The sequence below is a fragment of the Schistocerca piceifrons genome, chromosome 2 (genome assembly GCF_021461385.2).
Source record: "Schistocerca piceifrons isolate TAMUIC-IGC-003096 chromosome 2, iqSchPice1.1, whole genome shotgun sequence".
NCBI classification, from domain to species: Eukaryota; Metazoa; Arthropoda; class Insecta; order Orthoptera; family Acrididae; genus Schistocerca; species Schistocerca piceifrons.
The window spans coordinates 636,797,683-636,821,716 of NC_060139.1; positions in this window are offsets into that span (position 1 = coordinate 636,797,683).

Sequence of the window (24,034 nt, forward strand, 5' to 3'; positions counted from 1 at the left end):
AGGAAAATTTCAGTTTTTTAAGATTAAAGCTATGATACATAGAAGAGAGGCACATCTGATACAAATCATATGTGAAACAGAATGAAACAGATAAGTTGTGTCGGACCTAGGTGGATAACTTGCATCAACAGCTGTATAGAAGACGAGGAAATGAATGTTATTGTGCCCAGATTATCGTTAGCGTGTACGCTGACACCAAATTCCACACGTTGCAGAAGCAATAGTCTCAGAAATTACGAAAATGTGGATACGAGAATAATGGTTGATGAGGACTCTGCACTACTCAAAAAGTACATAAATATAGCAACATCAAGGCTTTTTAGATGCTAGTGCTAATATTTCATCCATGCCATCTACAGAATGAAGCAGTAAATCGATTAATATTTACTGCCCACAGATACCTTGGCGCTGCTGCTTTCCATCAACAAAAGCCCACAATGGAACAATCGATGTTATCGAGGAGCAAGGATAGGGTTCTGTTTCTAGCACCTCCTAGCTCGTACAGACGTTCCGCACCTGGTAGCATGGTTGACGGTAGGGGTGCGGAGTGTATATCGTCTTCGTGGAGATCCGATGACACTCGCTGCTCACGTTCCGGCATTGTTGTCATAGGACGAAATGGAAAAAAAAGCTGAATGGTTTTGTGTTCGGACGACTGCAGCTGGAGTGGGAGAACCAGGTGAATGTTCACCCACAGTTGCCTCTATGGATTACACTCAACTTTTGGAAGAATGAAAGCTACCAAACATCAACCCATTTATCTAACGAGAAAGATAATTATCATCCATTTTGTGCACGATAACAACAGCGTGAAGGGATCGCAAACATCCTAGTATAGGCTCAACAAATACTAAGAAGTATCGACGCTGAAACGTGTAGAAGTATAACCAGACGCAAATTCTATCGTGCATATTAGGGTACTAATGATTCACGAGGCTGCGTCAGGGACGTGGAAAACTGTTTCATGATATCTGAATGTTTGTAGACCACTAGTGACGTGTAACCCCCGAGGAAGCAACGTGCCGTTCGTTACTGAGATATAGCTGACGTCCTAACAAAAACAAAGGAAGTTCCAACTTACATTTCACCACAAATATAAAACTCTGCTTTTTTATCTTGTATTTATTATTTATTTATTTAGGTTTTGAAAAGCAATACAGTGATTCCCACATCCGTCAAGATTATCAGTTGTAGCCATCGAGTATTCGTGGTACAAACAGAATGAATGCATACAATTCTTGTGTCTTTCTCCTTTATTCTTTAACTACTATTTTTCTTTCACGGGAATAATTCAGTTGCGCTGGAACTGTTTCCCTCTCTTTCATCTCATTCGTTTTTGTAAATGTCTTAACGTTAATTTGTCCGTAATAATTATGACTGTGATCTGTTGATCACTTTTTACATACGGAGCGGGACGGCGTGGCGGTATGCACGCAAGACTTGCATTCGGGAGGCCGACGGTTCGAACCCACGGCCGGCCATCCTGACTTAAGTTTTCCCTGATTTTCCTAAATCGCTTCAGGCAAATGCCGGAATGGTTCCTCTGAAAAATCATGGCCGACTTCTTCCATCATCATCCATCTGCAATCCGACCCGATGGTACCGATGCCCTCGCTGTTTGGTCCCCTCCCCCAAATCTTTCAACGAACCAACCAAACGCGTTTTATGCTATTTTACTTATGCTGTCCTTCGAGCTTTCGCCCATTTATAATTGGCGTATTGCTTTAATATATGCATTTATGTAATGATTCTGAATTCTTGTTTATGACCGCTGTAACTAATCTTTCCAAAATAATGTTTTTTTTTTGTTTTTTTTTTTTTACCATGCTACTCGGAGTCGTATGCGAAGCGTAGTGATACAAGTATATCTTGGAAAAAGTTGAGTAATTAGCTTTAAGTTCATTTGCAGGACTGCTCAGTCCTTGTTCACACTTAAATTCCCACACATAGTACCGTACCATGCCGCTAAAAGAAACAAAACAAAGTCGTGGCACTCATTCCTAACTAGAATGTCAGGTTGTAATACGCTTTCACTAGCAGCGAAAACGTCGTTGCTCTGTCAGGCCATTCCAGATGACGTCGTTCCTTCTTCATGTTTTATTATATAACTACTCATTTTATTTCAACGTATGCTATCGAGAAATGGAAACTCCCTTGATCTCACGAGCATACTGAAGTTCATCAAATATTTGTAGCTGACGTCTTGTGAAGCTACAAAAATACTCCAGCATCAGCAGTTTTTAATAAACAGTTACTGAAAAGAATTAACAGTTTTGAGAGCCCGCTTCTGATGAAAATAAATATTAAGAGACTACCTTTTAGCTTATTTCAAACAAACTGATTTCACTTTGATACGTCCTTTTCTGATAAAAATGTGTGAATGGAAAGGAACTGTACCTCAAATTTTGTACATATTGTTTTCTAGATTTTGCATGAATTATCTACTTGGTTTCTCCACTGTCGATGGTGCTCGTAACGTGCGGCGCTAAAAATGTGTATGATGTGTGCGCCTCCTATTAACGTGTCATAGAAAACCCTTCATTAAAAGTAAGTAAACACAAACGTTCAGAAATGCAATAGATTTTACTATGCATCTGTGCAAACCAGGTGGTACTGACATTGTCGTCGTTTCGACGAAAGAGGTCTATAAAAAAAGTAATGGTTAGCTCGTAGGAACTAGTGACGTGCTTAGCCTGGATTTGGCAAATAACCCCTGCACATTGCTGCGATATACGACGAACGTGCCATGAAGACACTTTTGAGAGCGAATGAACAACCTTCAGAAGTCTAAGCTTATGGTCACATACGTTTTCGTATATCGTGTGGGGTTTATTCAGTGTTATCACTAAAAGCCGGACGAAGTTGCCTTCCGCATACACGCCTGTAATTTACATATGAGATTTCTTTGAGCATCCTGAATATTGAAAACACGTCAATGGCCGCGTGTGGAACTGCGAGTACCCTCAAGCTAATACTTTTACAACTCACCAACATAGCTTTCCTGTGAATCTTTAGGCCGTAATGGCTGAAAAGGAATGCTCCCATGCTTGACAGAATAGGTCATTGTCACCGATGTGTCACTGAAATAAGAATCAGATGATTTGTGTACAGGTGTTGTTATACGTTCTCAATGTTTCATAAATATCTAATGTGCATAACTATGAACGGGACTTACATGAGGAGACAACTAAATAAAAATAAAGTAAGTAATAAGAATTCGCCGCATGCATTTGATGTAATGGTATTCCTCGCATGTAAATGTTTAGAAGTGTGGAGAGAAGGCTGTGTCGTCATGTGTCGGCAAATACTTACATTCTACGTTATGAAGCGGTCAGTCGTAACTAATGTATCATCTGTGAAATTGTTTAAGCAAGGCAACTGAGACAGCAGTCTATCTTTCGAGGCATGTATTTAATGCAAGCTGTACATACGCAACTACCAGTGTGCGTCTCTGAAAGCACCTTAATATCTGTTACTAAGGCCGATGCACTGTCAGAGAGATAGTATGCTTTACATATCGACTGTAATTCTTCCTGTGCGGTTCAGTCAATATAACGACATAAACAACTCATGTTGGTGAGTTATCGCCCCTTCTTGCGTGAACCGTTGCTACAATGAGACAGTAGAACGTGGTGGGTTGGCAGGCTGTTTCGGGCCTTCGCTTCCCTCACAGACGAGCGGCACTGCGTATTTCAACCACAGTCGCACAGCAAAAAGCGATATCGTCGCAAAGTATTTTATTTTTATGGAACATTCCGCCTGTTCTTTGAGGAACATAGACATATTAATACTGTCAATTAAATGTATTAGTATTTCCTTTTATTTCCTTTATACTTATTGAAACGGATTACCATTTCAATAGAACAAAAAAGTTAAAAGTATCCCCAAAAGTAATTTTCACACACTAATTATATTCTTCCGATTCTCATTAAGGCGATTGTTATTGACACATGTTGTAGCGTACATGATTCATTCGTAAACTAATTTAATTGTTACGAAGTTTATTTGTTTTATCAGTTACGAAACGTTCCTTTTTTCTAGGTGCTTTGCACACACCAAATATACTTCCTATGATTAATGTGAAGTTCTCAATAACTGTCTAAACTGTAAAGAAAATTCCTTAAACATTTAAAACGTCGAGAGCATACGGTTCATTCCTAGCAAAGGGATCTGCAATACGAAGATTTTGCACAGGTAATTCTTCTTTCTTTCCGTTTATGGCAGATATTCTTACTTAGGCTCAATCATCATGGCAATAAATATGATCTCAAGGACAAGACTTTTTGTGTGCCACTTAATTCTGTATTTGTTAACTTGCACGTACGACATTTTGCGCTCTTGCGGTTAAACATATGTAAAGCTTATGCGAAATCGTTCAGTTTTCTTCTTTCTGCGCAACACACAATGAGACAAATGAAGTCTTTTTGGTCACTACAGTATTTCTCATTATTTATTTCTTCTCTGTCTTTTCCTCATTTATTTAATGATACGTAATAAGAGAAGATAATTTTATTTATAGACAAAAAATTCATCTAGTGAAATACAGGATGTTTATAAATGAATATCGGGGGTTTTAACGCTTTATAATATTTATTATACTAAACTTACAGTTATAAATGATATGTCAAATGAAAGAGCAACTCAAACAGTTTTACCAAGAACCTTATAAGTGTTTAATGTGAGCACCATTTGTCACACGTCACACATCAAGTCTATAACCGAGTTCTTGCCAAAGATGATAAGCGTGTCTTCAGTGATTGTACCAACAGCTGCGTCAATCATGTTTTCTAATTCAGCGAGGTCTGCCGGTAGCGGAGGCACGTACTCCTTGATGAAGCCCCAAACGAAAAAATCGCATGGCGTTATGTCCCGGGAACTTGGAGGCCATGCAAAGCAAGCCCTGTAATTGGGCCCCTTGCGGCCTATCCAGCGCTTGAGTACAGTGAAGTTCAACCATACGCATACTTCGTTATGCCAGTGAGGTGGCTCACTATCTTTCTGGTGCCAAACACAACAGTCTGAGTTGCTCTTTCATTTGAAATATCATTTACAACTGTAAGTTTAATGTAATAAATATCATAAAGCATTAAAACACCGATATTAATTCATAAACACCCCGTATAAAATTGGCCGAAGACCCACAGAATATAGCTGATACATCGATGAGTCGAGAAACACCATAGATGGAAAATGTAAAGCCACTGAAAATTGCGAAGGTGTTCTATTCATTAGTTATCTTCAGTCTCTACCAGAGCTATTGCACAACCAGCTTAACTGCTCTTGCATCCAAGTTGCTGACAGGAATAATTTCCAGAAGAATGCAAAAGAAAGATGAGGATGCGTTAGATGATGATCAGATTAGATTTAGAGAAAGTAAAGGCACCAGAGAGGCATTTCTGACGTTGTTGTTGAGAATGGAAGCAAGACTAAAGAAAAATCAAGACGCCTTCATAGGATTTGTCGATCTGGAAAAAGCGTTCTACAAGAGCCAAAAGGTAATAATAAGAGTGGACGATGGAGAACGAGTGGAGAAGTAATATTTCACCACTACTATTCAGGCCATACATCGAAATAGCAATGATGGAAATAAAAGAAAGGTTCAAGAGTTGAATTAAAATTCAAGGCGAAAGGATATCAATGATAAGATTTGTTGATGACATTGGTATCCTCAATGACAGCGGATAAGAATTACAGGATCTGCTTAATAGAATGAACAGTCTAATGGTTGTAGAATAGGGACTGAGAGTAAATCTAAGAAAGACGAAAGTAATGAGGAGTGGCAGAATTGAGAACAGCGAGAACTTAACATCAGGATTGATGGTCACGGAGTAGATTAAATTAAGGAATTCTGCAACGTAGGCAACAAAATAACCAATGACGGACGGAGCAGGGAGGACATCCAAATCAAATTAGCACTGCCAAAAATGGCATTCCTGGCTAGTAGGCGGCTACTACTATCAAGCATAGGCTTTAATTTGAGGAAGAAATTTCTGAAAACTTACGTTATGAGTATAGTATTGTATGGTATGGTAGTGAAACATGTACGGCGGGCGAACCGGAACAGAAGAGAATCGAAGTATTTGAGATGTGGTGCTACAGACGGATGTTGAAAATTAAATGCGTTGATAAGGCAAGGAATTAGGGGGTTCTGTGTAGAATCGGAGGGGAAAGTAATATGTGGAAAATGCAGAGAAGGAGAACGGACAGAGTGATAGGACATCTGTTAAGACATCAGGGAATGACTACCATGGTGATAGAAGGAATTATGGAGAGTAAAATCTGTAGAGGCAGACGGATACTGGAATACATCCGGCAAATAAATGATGAGGTACATTGCAACGTAGGTTGCAAGAAGATGAAGAGCTTGGCATACAGGAGATGAATTCGTACCAGGCCGTTTTATGCGTTCGTGGAAGATCAAGTTGAGCAGAGGCAAACCCTTAACTGTTTGCGGGATATATATTACTTATACCTGTATAAGTTGGACCCATCATTAAACCGAACCACCACCTTGTCTCTTTAACATTTATGGAATTAAATTTGTGATTTCTATATGTTTCAAAGAAAGAGGGGCGAGGTTTGGCGGTGGATTTTTCGGAGACGACGACTGGACACTACTCGTGTTCTTTCCATCATTTTACTGCTGTACGCAAAATTTTACACCGAGAATTACGTGGGTCTGATCGGTTAGCGGTTCAGTCTTCTGTCATCATACTCACTGGCCTGGTACAGGCTCCGATGATGCGCTGCAATAAGACGACCTGTTAATAAGAAACGTAGAATCTCCTATGAGCTGTAATGCATTTTGCTATTTACACACTGATTATCCATCCTCAAAATGAAATGACTCCATGTTACGACTGTCATACTATATTTAGATACATAATGTGAAAATTGATAAATTACCGTCGCACATTTGAGAAACCAATACCAGTACTCCTCTTACTCATCACCGAACGTAACACCACAGCACGTCACTTTACTTGTTTGTGTGTGTGTATGTAAGCTCGCAAACTTGAGTGTAGTTGAGTAAAAATAATAACTTCACAGCTTGATGTCCTCGAGTAATCAATGACAGTTCTGCATTCATGTTCTGTATGCGTTCGTGTCTAATATGCCGAGTCTATGTAGAGTAACGAAAACTGAACGAACTTTCGAACAAAAGGTACAGTTTCCAAAAATTTCATTCAATGAATAAGTCACACCGTCTAACGGTGTTTCAGACATGAATTAGCAGACGAATCAAGTCATCTCCAAACACTGGCGTAGATTGTCTATTGTCGACAGATCACTGAGAGAATTAGAACAGCAGAAGTACTTTCTAATTGGTGACGGTTTAAACACCTCACATAGTATTACTATACATATACACATGTACCACTATACATGATTTTGTTTTTTATTTTGGAATCATAAGCCTTCATCTCAAAGTGAAACTTGCACCGAATGTCCTCAAGTATTTGTGGAATGTATTCCAATCTCTGTTTCCCCCGATCTGTACCTTCTTTTCAGTTTTTTTCGACATAATCCTTTCTGCTCCGATTCTGCAGGGAACCACTACATTCCTTATATTATTAGTCGACCTAATTTTCAACATCCCTTTCTTGCACCACATGTCAAACGAATCGATTCTCTTCATTTTCGATTTTCCTGCCGTCCACGATTCTCTTTTCCAGAGTTAGTCTGATTTCTATGTCCCCCTTGCTACATCCTATTATTTTGCTTTCAAGATATTAGATTTCCTTAATTCCGTATATTTCATAGCTACCAGTTGTGGTGTCACGGGTATCGCTAATCTCATTACGTTCACACCTCACTGCAAGACTCTTTCTTCATTTTCTTCACTGTCTGTATCCTGCGGAGACGAAGAAATTTCTGTGAACGAACGTTTGGGGTACAACATTATATGACAGTGAATCATGGACTGTGGAAAAATTGGTCCGGAAGAGCATCGAAACCTTTGAGATATACGCAACGAAAGGTTTTGAAAATTAAGTGAACTGATAAGATACGAAATAAGTCGGTTCTCCATAGAATAGATGAGGAAAAGAATCATTTGGCACATCTTGACATGAAGAAGGGACAGAGACATTGGACATGTAGTTAAGGAACAACTGCTATGATACTTATGGGAGCTGTAGAGAGTAGAAACTGTAGCGGAAGACAGAGATTGTAATTATGCTACAAATAAATGAGCATTTTGGGCACAAGTGCTGACTGGGGCTGAAGAGGTTAGTACACGATTACAAAAGTCACCGCGGCTCTTTTCAAACCCGTCAGATGACTGATGACTTGAATAAAAAAGAGCCTATTGAAGTATGTTCAAAGATAAAACGATGCATCTCATTAGACAATAGTGTAGAGTGTTCAAAACATTGTTTGGTAACGATTAAAAAGCCTTTTTTATGTGACAATTTCAGAATTTCAGAGTTGAGAGACATGAGATGTTCCTATTGTTTCATTTGGTCAAGACGCAGATGAAGAATTTATGTGTTTCGCATGCGGTGGCATCATATTTGTGAGGGTTGTGTTACACCGTATTGAGAAAAAGTAATACGTAATATTTTTATTTTAATCGTATTATCTTCATCAGGTCTATACAAGGGTCTACAAAAGCTATTCCCAGTCAGTACTCTAGTATTAACATCGCGGGAATGTAGATCATAGCATGTACTGGCGTTGCCGTCGTGACGTTTTATTAGTACATATTAATTAGTAATGTTGAGCATTTATTAATTTATAGATGTAATAGTATATGTGGACTTGTACACAGCTTTTCTTTTATAGGTCTATCAGTAAAGATCACTCAAAATTTTACTCACGTCAGCTTCATTTTCGGGATTTCCTGGCTCAATCTGTAAAAACGGATCCCTTATACATACATAAAAAAAAGTTTTGCATCACCCCGGTTCTCTTAACTCCTGAAGACAGACGTTGACTGTGGCTATTGTACACAGACATAATCCCTTTGAGTGTTCAGAGATGTCACTAATCCCGCCAAAAGATGTAAAAAGCCATGCACGAGCCGAGCCTATTAGACGGAGGGGCTCCGACAGCTGATCAGTTTGCTTTTCGGACATGGAGGAGATACAGAGGGACAGGAACTGTCGATGAGATGCTTCGCTCAGGCCTCCCAAGGGCTACTACTGCAGTGGACGACCAATGCCTAAGGATTATTGCTCGGAGGTACCCTGACAGCAATGCCACCAAGTTGGATAATGCTTTTCGTGCAGCCACACGACGTCGTGTTACGACTCAAATTGTAAGCAATAGGCTGCATGATACACAACTTCACTCCCGACATCCATGGGGAGGTCCATCTTCGCAACCACTACACCATGCAGCGCGGTACAGGTGGGAACAACAACGTGCCGAATCGACCGCTCATGACTGGCATCACGTTCTCTTCACTGATGAGTGTCGCATACGCCTTCAACCAGACAATCATCGGGGACGTGTTTGGAGGCAACCCGGTCGTTGTGAACGCCTTAGACACACTGTCCAGTGAGTGCACCAATGTGGAGGTTTCCTGTTGTTATGTGGGGCCGACGTATGCCGCTGTTGGTCATGGAAGGCGCCGTAACGGCTGTACGAAACGTGAATGCCATCCTCCGACCGATAATGAAACCACGTCGGCAACATTTTGGAGAGGCATTCGTCTTCTTGGAAGGCAAATGGCGCCCCCTTCGTGCAAATCTTCCTTCAGGATAACGACATCGCTCGGCTAGAGTGGTCAGCAAGTTCTACAGACATGAACTCTATCGAACATGCCTGGGAGAGATTGGAAACGGCTGTTTATGGACGACGTGACCCACCAACAACTCTGAGGGATCTACGCCGTTGAGGAGTGGGACAATCTGGACCAATAGTGTCTTGATGAATTTGTGGACAGTATGACACCATGAATACAGGCATGCATCAATGCAAAATGATGTGCTTCTGGGTATTAGAGGTACCGATGTTTACAACTATCTAGACCACCACCTCTGAAGGTCTAGCTCTATGGTGGTACAACATGCAATGTGTGGTTTTGATGAGCAGTAAAAAGGGCAGAAATGATGTTTATGTTGATCTCTATTCAAATTTTCTTTACAGGTTCCGGAACTGTCGGAACCAAGGCGATGCAATACATTATTTGATGTGTGTACAATCGCCTCTTGTCCGTATAACTGTCTGATTATCCTGTTCGCTTTATTGTCCATCTGTCTGTTCGCCTGTCCATCGTCTGTCCGACTATTAGCAACCCTTTCTCTTAGGATCGGGTGAAGGTTTCAAGATCATGTCGCGTCGTATGGTCTATGGCCCTTTTGCAGAGTAAAAATTTTAACATTCTGAGTCAATTCAATCACAAGACATGTCACATATTTTGATACTCCAAACCTCACACATAGAAACCTATATGGTACTTCCTGCTAACCTAGAATCCTGAAATTTACAAAGTCGCACTGTTTCACTGCATTAGAGAAGGATAAAGCCTTAAATTGCTAATCTTTTATTATATCACATTTTACTATTTTTTACCAGTCTGTCCGTCCGTCCGTTAAGAGCCCTTTCTCTCTGGAACAGATTGACGTATCTATTCCAAACTGTATGATACCCCAGACGTGTAAAAAAATTAGGTCAATTCAATCAGAAGATCCAGCCATATTTATGGCATATTTTCAAACATGCAATCCCGATCATCCCGTTGGCCTGGAATCATGACATTCCACGAGAAGCAAGGTTACACGGTAAAGGTAAACAAAAAACCCTAAAATAGTTAATTTGTAGTTATATAATAAGAACAAATATTTTTTGTCATTTTTTGTCCGTCTCCCTGTTTGTCTGTTAGTATGTTACGACTTCTCTTGCTCTCGAACGGATTAGCATATCAAGTTCTAATTCGTGTCGTATACTAAGATATGTGGTCCATTGACGGAGCGAAATTTGTGAGCTTCTAAGTCTATTCAGTCAATAGTTCGGCCATTTATGTAATATATTTTGATACTTGCAAACTCATCAGAACCAACGGTGTACTTTCCGCTGAGGCAGAATCATGAAACTTGACAAATTTGGTTTCACAGTAAAAGTAAAGAAAAAAATATGAAAATTGTTAAATAGTAATTATATCACATAAAAAGTAAATTTTCGCAGTTAGAGCGTACATTGCATTGATAATTTGTCTAAAGCTTAATAGACGAACATCACCGCATGCAAAGTTGTAGTCGTATTTTAGTGAGCAAATAAAAATTATTTCATTAAATCTTCCACATAACCTTCGGTACGAGAGTCTCATCCGCACTTAGTCAATTTTGGAAAGTAAACTGCTCACAGATAATCTCTTCCGATATCGCAGCAAATGAAAAGAAACAAATGTAGGCATTACAAACTTTTGGAAAAGTCGTGGCATACATATGAACATCCAGTGTTGCATCATGGCTTAAATACACCGATCAGAATGGCAGTTCAGGGACTGCAACATTCCCTACTAACTATTTGTGAAGCAAACAATAATATGAACAGAATTTTATGTATTTTTTTAACATCTACAGTATTATAAATCTGTCTCTCTGCATCAGTTCATTTTAAGAGAGAGTTCCCAAATCATTGTCGCAAAAGTGAGTGTTTGTTCGTGAATAGCTCCGTGAATTGTTGTTTTACATTTAACACTCTAAAATCTCAACAAATAGATTATTTGGATAAGGATCCGAGAGCAAACAGTAGATGTCTTTATTGGAGAATGCACCAGGACATTCACAACGAATGGGTGAGAAACATCGTAATGGCTGGGCAGCGATTTTGACTTCACACTTTCTGAATAAGAACCGAGCCCCCAAAACATTGCACCATAACGGTCGCTAGGTTCATTCACATAGTAAGTGGTTGAAATGTTTGTGGGCGTCTTCCTTCCATTGGTTAAACCTTTTAAGTATGATTACCAGTTAGCTGTACGCAATTCTTCTTCCTCGTATCGTTCTTATTAAGACAAGATATTATAAAGCAGAAAGTGGTGATGTTATAAATATGTCAGTGTCTGGAAAACTACGATCGTACGTTCACCCACAAATAGTTAAGCACAGGCCCCGAAGCGAGTAAAGGGCAAAGGGGAAATGCTGAGAATGTACTTGGAACACGTTGCCAAAACACTATATCGCGATGGTGATTACAGGAGAAACAGCATACATAATATTCCTTAGAATGTTATGATGCATTATATGTCACGAGTATGTCTCAAATATTAAAACGACGTTATTGAGGCTGTTGTAAACGTCAGATACAAATAAATATTTCTGCATTAAGCTTCAAACCGACACACTAACGCAGAAGAAAACCGCACGGAAGACATGATATGTCTTTTGTGACTGGCAAGAAAATATGTTGGCTGCTGAAATGGATGAACATTCATACCTCAACACAAAAATTTTCTAAACGTTTTGGTCAGAATATTTGATAACAATCCCTAGTACATTATGAGAAGTAAAAAATGCCTCGGTAATACAATTTTGTACTCTTAAGTCATTTATAAAATACAAGCACTCTGCACTTTCTGTCACTGTGTTTTCCCCCGTTGTTTCAGCAATTGTCATCCAAAATTGAAATTATTGCATACATACTGTTTTTCTGTTAGTGGGCACTAAAATCAAACAGTCATTATCCACTAAAAGATGTAAGTATTTAAACTGCTGATAACACATCCATAGAAGCCTCTCATGCATATAGTTTATGAGAAGTAATACCGTAAAACGTTGCTGCAACTTTGAATTTTTCCAGCAGCCGCGAATATCATTGCTGTTTCAAATTGTTTGCATCTGCAGAGTAAATATTTCCGAACTACTTTGTTAATCCCGGCAGTTATTTTGATGTGCACTGACAATCATATTCCTATTTTGCGGAAATGCATTGTCATTATGAGTACATCAAACGGACAATAGAGGCATTTACAATGGCTGCGTATTAGCATGGCTCTCACACGCCACATAAACGGTGGGTAACTCTTCTAACACGTGAACCGAAAATAGCATGTATGTTTCAAACTGTTATTCTCACATATGCCTACATCTCAATAAAAAAAAATAATAGCATGCTTGTATACAGCTCTACTACAAACTCAAACGAGTACAGGAAGCCCTACAGAATAAATTTGTTCTACGGCAGTATCGAGAAACAGTGTCCTGCGGCAACTGTACAAATTCACCGACGAAAGGAAACACGTTCTCTTATTTACACTGCTTTTCTGTCACTCACGCCTTCATATTTTATTTGTAACCTGTGTATCGTGAAATTTACTCCCTCTATAACAGAAAGTAGGATGTGCAACTACTGCTGACGACTTGTTGGCAATCCAGTGTATATCTCCAAATCACATACGATCCTAACTACATTCGAAAGAAGCATACAGGCTTTGACATGGTGCTCTTTACTGTACTCAATCACCATAGAACTGTAAAAAATTCTAGTATATTTAGAAAAGTACCGTATCAGTCAATGTACCGCATCTAAAAGTTGTGAAGTACTGGCGATGTGTGGATCTTCTTTGGGATTCTGTTTTGTGTTACACACAGGTTAGGGCAATAATATGTAAAACAGAAAACTACGTCTTGTTCGTCTCGAAAAGGAACAGTTGCATACCAGTGTTAGAGGGATTTTGAACAGAAGGTGTAGCATCATAGCTTGAAGATAAAAATTGATGCCAGTCAAACAAAGCCTACGTACCTGCCGATTTAAATATTTGGAAACCGCAATAACGGGCCATAATATTAGGGAAAAGTGTTTCTGAAGAAGTGAAAACAAGACAATATATTGACCTCAGCTGTAGAAGGATGAATGGTAAAAGGTCAATCTATAACATTGTGATATCTTTCGAGTGCTATGAGCTAACAAGGAAGCAATATAAATTCACAACAAAACGGGAATATAGGTTCAAGGGGACACGTAGACGATAGAACATTATTCTAGAGATCAAAATATTGTTATGAAATTTCAAAATATGCTGTAGCAAATGCAAGCAGCAAATACAAACGTTAAGGCTCATAATATAGTTTTATATGGAGCTAACATTAAACTGCACGATACAAAGAGCGCCATTATAACTTTCTACTGGAAACCATAAAGAAGGAACCGACGCATATGTAACTGATCATTGTCGAATCACTCGCCGTTTCACGTAATGTCGCTTTCACTTATTATTTAGACCGTTCAGTGATTCTTATTTTCAACGAAAATAGATCTTATTTTACGGCTTATGTATACGGGACATCAACAAATTCATAGAAGCGGATTTTGTGGTTAACTTGTCATCACAATTAGTAAAAATACAAATACATTCAAGCCTATTCAGCGTCTCAGAACGAAAGCTTATTTATGTATGGCCAGGGGTTCCAGTTTCCCTTGTGTTCGAGGTATCGCAGTGTTGCATGTGTCACCAATACTTAAAATAGCACAGTGCCGCTTCCGTAAACCATAAGAATGTAATTAAATTTAGATTTAAAAAGATATCGCTTATTGGTTGGTTCAGTCACCAGGTAAATTAACTAAGTTAGTAGAATATGACAATGGCAGCAAAAACAGATATCCTTCGTCACGTTTGGGGCCAATGACCTCGCTGTTTGACCCCTCCCCCAAATCAACCAACCTATCTCCTTAGCTTTATTTATTAACCCTAAGATATGACAAGCAAATTATACATGATGGCAGCGTATGTTATGGAACTACGAATAAAAAATTCATTTTTCTAATGGGCTTATTATTTGAAGTTTATTATATGAAATGCGAAAGCCATGCGGTTCTTTATCAGGCTAGCCGTTTTCCTTGTCTCTTGATCGGTTTCACTGGTCCCTTAACTGATAAATAAGAAAAGATGTTCTATAAATATTTGACTGTTGGAAGCGATTACGGTTAGTGTTCTCGTGAATTTGTTAAATATAGATTTTCTATGAAATATTAAGTATCAGAAAGGAGTTGTAGACGTGTGAATTAATCGGGAATGAACTTCAGTGGGAGTCTCTACCACACAGACTTGCACGTTTAGGAGTCCGTATTCGCTGTTGCCGTGGATACCGCTTTTGAGGAATGAACATGTAGTTTGACATGAGTAATAACGAAAATGATATATTACAATAATTGTCATGGGGAAATTATGCACTCCCAACATCCGTAACGAGTAATAACTACATATGAGGGCCCGGTTTTCTCACCAACGACGTGATTGCATTCGAATTCCACCATCACACCTCACGTTAAGTACGATCATTGTTGTCACCCATAGAATGAGCTACCTCAGTTTACCGCAACGTGATTCGTTTGTCGGTCAGCCTCCCCTTCATAAAAAGCCTACCTAGTGGTTTCCTAAGTAATCAAAGCAAATATTTTCATTATTCTGGAGTACTACCGGTGAATTCTGTAATGTAATTATAGCTTGTACCCTGCAATGTACTGTTTGCGCTGAAATACTTCTTGTATGGACAAGGTAAATATTATAGTTTTTTTTCAGACTGCACCTGTGGCTGTGGAGTACAAACCGTGTTAAATAATAGACGGAGTTATACAATTTAATTTTTATATAATATCAGAGGACGTTCTAAGTAAGAGAAATATTAGTTATCATACGATATTCCGTCAAATAATGTAAATAACGTTAATTAGTGTCAGAAGAGGTTAGGTTTGTAAATACGATCATTGATTAAGATGTGAGGTAATTTATACCTACAAAATGCTAAAATGTGGCAAGGGTAATATTTGTATTCAGTTGTTATCGTCGAATGGTGACAACTAAGTAAGGCTTTTTATTGCGCGAGCAGTCACAATATGTAAAGTAAAACAAATGATAATATTTAAACATATTTTCTAACAGAGTGATTGGTCTTAAATCATGTGTTTCGGAAATTGTGGGTTGAGCTATATATTATTTCTTACGTGCAAATATCAAAATGTAAAATGTATTATTTCAACAGTACTTGAAAAAGCAAATTTTTTCACGTAAATTTATCCAGCGTTAAACAGCATTTAAACTCGTCTTCAGGAGAACTGTTGAGTTTTCGATTACAGCGAAAAAGTCTGGAAGACGTATTTCTTTTGCCAAAAGTGGTTTCGAGTCGGTACAACATCAGAGCACTTTATTCCTAACGGGCAGTCAAATGAAAACAATACGTAGGAGCACTTTATAGTTCTAAGTGAATGTCTGTTAACCATAATTTGCCACAAATTGAGCTACATGCGCTTTTTACTAGAGCATCAATACATTCAGTGACTATCAATAGGTTGAGTGCTTCATTTACACAGTTCAATAAGGGAGACATACGCTCGAATCTCGTGAGCCTCATTGATGATCAGAACGGACTCAAATGAAGCACATTCAACTTCACTCTTTGTTTAGCTCATATTTGGCAATCAGATATAGTAATCAACGTCATATTTGGTAATGACAATGAATGTCTCGTGACCGGCTGTGTGCTCATACAAAAAACGAATAACATTAGCATTGGAGTGATTTATATGTTATTTTCCCAAACTGCATCAACCGTGGATCCTCGCTAACATGATCGAGATGAACAAAGCATTGCAATGAGATCTATTTCTCATATCTGTAGTATCGGCGCTTGCTGACAATTGCACAGAAATGTTGACATTACAAAGCTGAGGAAGAGAGCGTTAGTACGTGCGAGAAGCTCTCATTATAATAACATAATTTAATAGTCACTATTGCAGATTCCTTTTCACTGTTATTACTAAATTTATCGTCAACATATCTGTCTTCGTTTCACTTCCTTCTACGTAACGGCCAGCACCAGCCAGCCCGATGTGTTGCACAAAATTCAGAAAAACGATTTTGGCAAATTTCACAGATGACGTTGATGTTTAATGGATAGTGACAAAGCTCATCTTTTGCCATTATATAATGAAGCTAAAGAGCAGTATTTGAAAACGTCATTGTCCTACCAATCCCAATGTAATGCAAATAAAGGCCCTCAGAGACTGGGCCTAAGGAAATATGTAGTATCCATAGGAAAAATCATATCGAGATTAGTCCAAATTGAGCATAGGAGGCTGTTTGTACGAAACATTACTCAGTAATTTGAAGAGCAATACTGCAGAGAGTATATCTATTTAAAGAAAAATATCCTCTTTCTTATCATATGTTACTGTGTTAAGTAAAATTTATAATTAACTTTGTATAACTGTAATGTTTTTAACATTCGCTAGTGTTTCATTTCACGCGATCAAGTGAAAAACCAATACACCAGTAAATATTGAATGTTTAGATAAACGTTGATAGGCAGTAGTCAAAAGGACGGTACATTACTTGAGATGACAGCCTAGATAGTATTGACAACAGAGAAAAAATTCAGACTATAGTACAAATATAATTACCGCTTCTTAACTAAATAAAGCTGAGTGGAATTTGTTACCATAATCAGCAACCATAAATACGAAGGGTGTTCAGTAAGTAGGTATGTCGACGGATCCAACAACGAAGCAGCAAAGATTACACTCTGCATAGGCCACTTACAACTGTTAATTTTATTCTGTGAAATTAGGCTGTATTCATTTAGTCATAATTAGCGCTCAAGTGGTGGAGGTGGCTGTTACGATGAATTAGATCGGAGCCACACAGGTAAATGCGATTCACGCAGGAGAGATTTGTCTATCGTTATTCGTTTCGAGACATAAGCAGGGTCAGATTAATGACAGAATCAATTGTTCATAGATGCTGCGACTATCCTTTTAACGAAATGTGAATCTTCACGATAAGGAGAGGGGGTGGGTGCCTGTATGGGGACAAGGGTGGAAGATAGGTTGTTACTTTCCGAAAGAGTGATATGGCGAATGTTAGTAACCAAAGTTCCACAGTTAAGGCTTTTTTGCCAGTAATATTTTCACCACGGGCTGCTTGATTCGTAAAACGAGCATCCATCAACACGGTAACTTACATGTTCAAGTAAAAGACATCAGTATGTACCGAATAATTAGAAGGCTCAAACTCGTTAGTTTATGATTTGAGCACACACTCGATATTGTAAAATTATAATCCATGTGGTTATGGTTTTCTAATAAACACACTAATGATCCGCTTCAACACATATATAATTAATATTGTTCCTATGTGTGTAATAAAATTAATAATTCGTCAGCCATGAATGTATTGGTAAATGCAGAAGCTGACATGAAACTGAACACTGTCAGTGAATGCGTTAACGCACGACCGAGTTGTTGAATATAAGAACGCGATGAAGAGCTGAAGCTAGTTATCTGAGTGTTTATTCTGTAACGTTATACATTTGTAGAAAAAGATTCAATGAGTATTTTAAGTAAGAATGAAATCTACAGGCATGGGAAAATATCAGTTCGTACGGGAACAGTGTCGCTTCGAACATAAGGGAACTATCAAGAGGTCTCAGAACAATTTTCTAAGTCTCGTGTTCCGAAACAAGTGAAATTTTTAAATTTAAGTATAATACTTCACTGCGTGAATCTGAAAGTGCTCCACAATGTTAATACATCATTGCATTTTGTCGAATACCATTCTCCGTACAACACCACTAGACGCGTATTTCACCACTTTCGATGTACATCGGTGCAGAAATTCAGTGATTCAAGAACATAGGAGGATTGTTTTTAGCGACTGTCGCAATTCGATACGAATATCGGGATTTATTCCGTTTATTTATACCGTAAGTCGTTAGTACTGTACACTGGCAGTTATTACTTCAGGAGCTTCATGTTCCTGGCTAAAACATCATTTATCAATTCTTCATAGCGTTATTTGATGACCTCTGTAGCGTTAGTCCAACAGTCGACTATTCAGGAGACGTCGATGGGAAGACAGATGCGCCAGGGGTGGTGCCTTACCTATGCGTCCTCCGGTTGGATGCTCAGGCGTCTGTGTCGACAGGGACGTGCAGGTGTTGCGAGCACCGCACTAACACTACGCGACCCGGCACTGCCCGCGATCAGACGCAGGCGGGGGCAGGAGCACGTCCCGACAGCGCGCTCTCCCGCCACTCACTGGAGCGCCGCGCGGAGGCCACGACCGGGGGCGGAGGAGCGGCCCGCGGGTGGATGGCGAGGGTTGTGGAAGGGGGGGGGGGGGGCAGGCTCCGGCTGCGCAGCGGCGGTGCGCGTCGGCCGCGCCCGCGATGCTCCATTCACCGGCACAGGCGACACGGCTACTGTTCACTCGCAGGCACACCTTGTCCACCGTGTGCGTCTGTACAACACATACGCCATCGCAGATAAATAACTTATGGAAAAGAAAGACAACGCTTCACGTCACTTGCTTCTATTCAAACCAGTACGGGATGAAATTCAGAGGACGTGGGGAATGGAATATGTCTTGCGAGACTAAAATAGAAAGGTTACTGAAGAAAACTAGTATATATGGAAATTAAAGAGTGTAGAACAGGGCTACAGATTTTCTCTTCTAGTGTTCAATCCATACATGGAAGAGGAAAGATGGAAAGAAAAGGAGGGTTTAGGAATGGGATTAACATTCAGAGCAGAGGTGTACTAATAACTAGCTTTCTCAGACACAAGTTGTTGTGGCTCAGTCTAGTTAAATGGGAATAGGAGAAAAGAGAAACAACACTTTCCTCTAACAGGCATAGGAATTGGATATGCATCCTGATCTCCTGTCTCCCCTTATCTCTGTCCAGCTCTTTATCCTCTCTCCCTCCATCTCCTCCTACTTCCCATTTGTAACCCCTCCCTTCTCCCCTCTCTCAATTTCTTCCTGCCACCTCCTTCTCTCCCCTCTCCATCGGCTCCTCCCTCTTCCTCTGTGATCTTCTCCTTTCTCTCTCTATCTCCTCCCGCTTCCTGCCCCTTTCTACATCCATCTTCCCTTTCCCATCTCTCTCCCTCCACCTTCTCTCTCTCTGTCCTCTATTCCCCTTTCTGCGTCCATTTCCTCCCAGTCCATCTCCTACTCTCCTCTCTCTCTGACTATGTGCCTCATTTAAAGGTATTACTTATTCAGATTCAGTAGTGGTATTCTAAAGCTGATGAGCCATTGAACAACTTTCGTGTCTGCTAAAAATGTTTCATTATTGTATATATTCATATGGTTCAATTGCATCTATTGAAAATATGCAACCAATGCCTGTCTCAATGTTCTTTAGAGTATTGTGTAAAAATGTAACGTAAATCGGAAGAGCACTTTTCTACTTTTTAGGTAATAACATTTAGCCGTCGTATATTACATATTTAATTATGTAGCGTATATTTTAGAAATTGGCAAACAAAAACATGAGCATATTGGAATGCCACATTGTATCACAATTTCGAAGCAATCAGTGAAGAACTTCGGGAGATATAATGATTTTGTACAAACGAACAATCATATTGATTACCCCTATGATCATTACATATTTATATATACATACGTAAAAAAATTTGGCATCACCGCGGCTCTGAAAGTTCCAGAACCTGTACAGACAACTGGAATAGAGATCAACGTCAACATCATTTCTGCCCTATTTATTGCTCATGTAAACCACACATTGCATCTTGTACCACCACACAGTGAGACCTTCAGAGGTGGTGGTCCAGATTGCTGTATATATCGCTGCTTCTAATACCCAGTAGCACGTCCTCTTGCGTTGATACATGCATCTATTCGTCGTGGCGTACTATCCTCAAGTTCATCAAGGCACTGTCGGTCAAGATTGTCCTACTTCTCACCGGCGATTCGGCGTAGATCCCTCAGAGTGGTTGGTGGGTCACGTCGTCCATAAACAGCCGTTTTAAATCCATCCCAGGCGTGTCCGATAGGGTTCATGTCTGTAGAACATGCTGGCCACCCTGTCGTTATCCTCAAGGAAGTCATTCTCAAGATGTGCACGATGGAGGCGCGATTTCTGCTCGAAGAAGACGAATGCCTCGCCAATATGCTTCCGATATGGTTGAACTATCGGTCAGAGGATGGCATTCACAAATTGTACATTCGTTGCGGCGCCGTCCATGACCACCAACATAATTCCACCCGAAAACACCGGGGAACCTCCACGTTGTTGCACTCGCTGGACAGTGTATGTAAGGCGTTCAGCCTGACGGGGTTGCCTCCAAACACGACTCCGAAGATTGTCTGGTTGACGGCATATGTAACACTCATCAGTAAAGAAAACGTGGTGCCAATCCTGAGAGGTCAATTCGGCATGTTGTTGGGCCCATCTGTATCGCACAGCATGGTGTCGTAGTTGCACAGATGGACCTCGCCATGGACGTCGGGAGTGAAGCTGCGCTCCGTAGGTTGCGGTCATCCACTGGGAGTCCTGAGCGACGTATGTCATCGACAGTTCCTGTCTCTCTGTATCTCCTCCATCTTTTTGGTTCACTCCGAGACGCCTGGACACTTCCCTTGTTGAAAGCCCTTCCTGCCACAAAGTAACAATGCGGACGCGATCGAGCGGCGGTATTGACGGTCTAGGAATGGTTGAACTACAGACAACACGAGCCGTGTACCTCCTTCGTGGTGGAATGGCTGGAACTGATCGGCTCTCGAACCCCATCCGTCTAACAGGCGCTGTTCATGCATGGTATTTTACATCTTTGGTCGGGTTTTGTGACATCTCTGAACATTCAAAGGGCTGTGTCTGTGACACAATATCCACAGTCAACGTACATCTTCAGGAATTCCTGGAACCGGGGTGATGCAAAACCTTTTTTGATGTGTGTAAATTACAAGTGACGCTCTAGTAGGTATATAGTAACACACGAGTACTCTAATATAATGTTACTGTAAAACTTAAAAGCAATGGCTGGAGAACTATCGAAGATATACGATTTTCAACAGAAGACCTTTCACATTTTGTTTATGTAGATAAGATTCGCTAATGACTTTTCTGTCGTCAGTGAAAGCGTAAAAAAGAATATTGAATGAAGGTAAACCAAAGAAAACAAGATGTAAGAGTGGCAGAAATAAGTTGAACGGTAAGCCGATTTTTTATACCAGTTGGTGATGGTGAATTTGATGAATTGACGAAAGTCTGCTACCTTTCCACTCGCTGAGCGTGTCTACACAATCGTCTCAGTCGCCTCGTAAAGGTGGTGTGCAGGTCCTTACCTCTTTGCTGAGGTACCTGTTGCCCATAATTTCTGTATAGTGGCATTTGTACGTAGCTACGGTGGTAGACCACGTATGTGTCACAATAAGACCGACGAGGAGGAGGATAAAAATCTAATTTTTTGCCATTCTGTGACTCCGTGTCGGTTGGGATATGCCGACTGCTGAGGACCTGCAGGCCTCCGTAGAAAATTCGGCAATCAGTTAAACGGTCCGTAGGTCTTTGAACACCTGGGGTTTACGAAATACCTTACAAGTGTAACCAGTCACACGATCGACAAACAGCGGACGCTGATGAACTGTGAGAGGTTTTATCGCTTAGCTGACCATGCTTTAGAAAGTCGTCATCGGTTCGAATTTGACAACTGCTCTGTCGTGTCCCGCATTAACAGCTTCTGGAACTGTGTGTTTACAGGACCCACTGCAATGAGCGCGGCGTAGGTGCCAGCGATCGCGAGGTTCAAACAGGTACAACGAAAGTTGACTTAGCGTAGGTCCATAAACGGCGCTACCATACGGGCCAGTGACGTCACAGCTGTCAGCTAGGGTACATAAGGGCATACTACCAGGACGCCAGCAGTCATTCCACCTGGAAATGTCCAGGGGGTCTGTCGAAATCTCATGTCATTTAAACACTTGGCCCGACTGTGTTGTATGCCATTCTACATTTTTACATACGAAAAATATGTGCATTTCCATGAACCTTAATCTTTATGTTTTAGATAAAGCACGACAGTATATTAAACTTCCATCTCTTCTCTCACTTGCCAGTATAGTTGTAGTGCTGGTTAGCAAAGGAATGCAGAGGGAAGTGACAAAGGCTGGTTACAAAGAAAGGAAATGTTTTTGTGAAACAGTAACGCATTTATTTCTCAGAGTGGTTTTGTTTCCTCTCTCTCTCTCTTTCTAAAAAGGAAGTGTGATACACGAGTAACCCTTACATGAATGCAACTCTTCATTACCAATAATTAAAGCACTAAACTAATGTACTGAGGTCATTTATTTATGCATTTATCTTAATTTGAAAAAAATATTTTGAACTAAAACAAAATATATAATTAAAAAAATCCAGCGTGTTTTAACGGAAATGGACTTCTGTAATGCTTTCATATGAATCTACACGAAACTCAATTAACAAGATAAAACGTAAGACTTTGGAAGCCCTACTTCCACATGCTTCTGATACACCTGATAATGAGAAAACTCAGTAATGAGAAACACATGAACCTAGGTGGACAATGAAACGGCATCCATATGATTGAGAGAAATTGCGCCTTGCTGGTTGCACCTTACACACTCGTCCAATCGTTAGTAGGAGCCACCTTAATACCGTCAAGGAGTCAAGCAACAGTCAGTTTACTGCAACATAGGAAGAAAACTAGTTACCAGAATGAGAACCACATAATAGATACTGCGGAATTGCCGAAGCAAAATAGGCAACAAAATTTTACCATTTTTCTGTACGATTGACATTGAAAGGTAGCTGAATCAGAATGGAATTCAGAAACTGACTGTTGGAGGTATTGCCATAAAACAGTAAGATAAAGCTAAGAGCTAACTGTTTGCCAGACTTCAAATGTATGCACCATGTCACTGAGTAAGGAGACTAACATGGAGGAAATAAATGTTATAACATGGCCTGGGGAATTATAAAAAAAAAAAAAAACAAGTGGATGTTGACACAGTCACAAGATTTTACAAGAGAGAGATGCTCTCCAGTTCCCATTCCGGTGTCACACATCTATTTGGTATAGCCCGTATCACCCTCTTGTGATCACTTACGTAATGTACAGCGCACTCGGGAGCGATTTGGGCCAAGAACTTCCATTTAATCATCCAAGAACTAGTTCGTAGCATGTCAAGGAAGTGTCGCTGCTGGCTACGCGTTGCTATCCAGGCGTGTTTCCATCCACCGACTGCCGCCCCGGCGTCGTAAACGGGAAGCCACCGTGCCTCCCACCGCGCAGGCAGGGCCGGCGCTAAGTACTCGTTTACTAC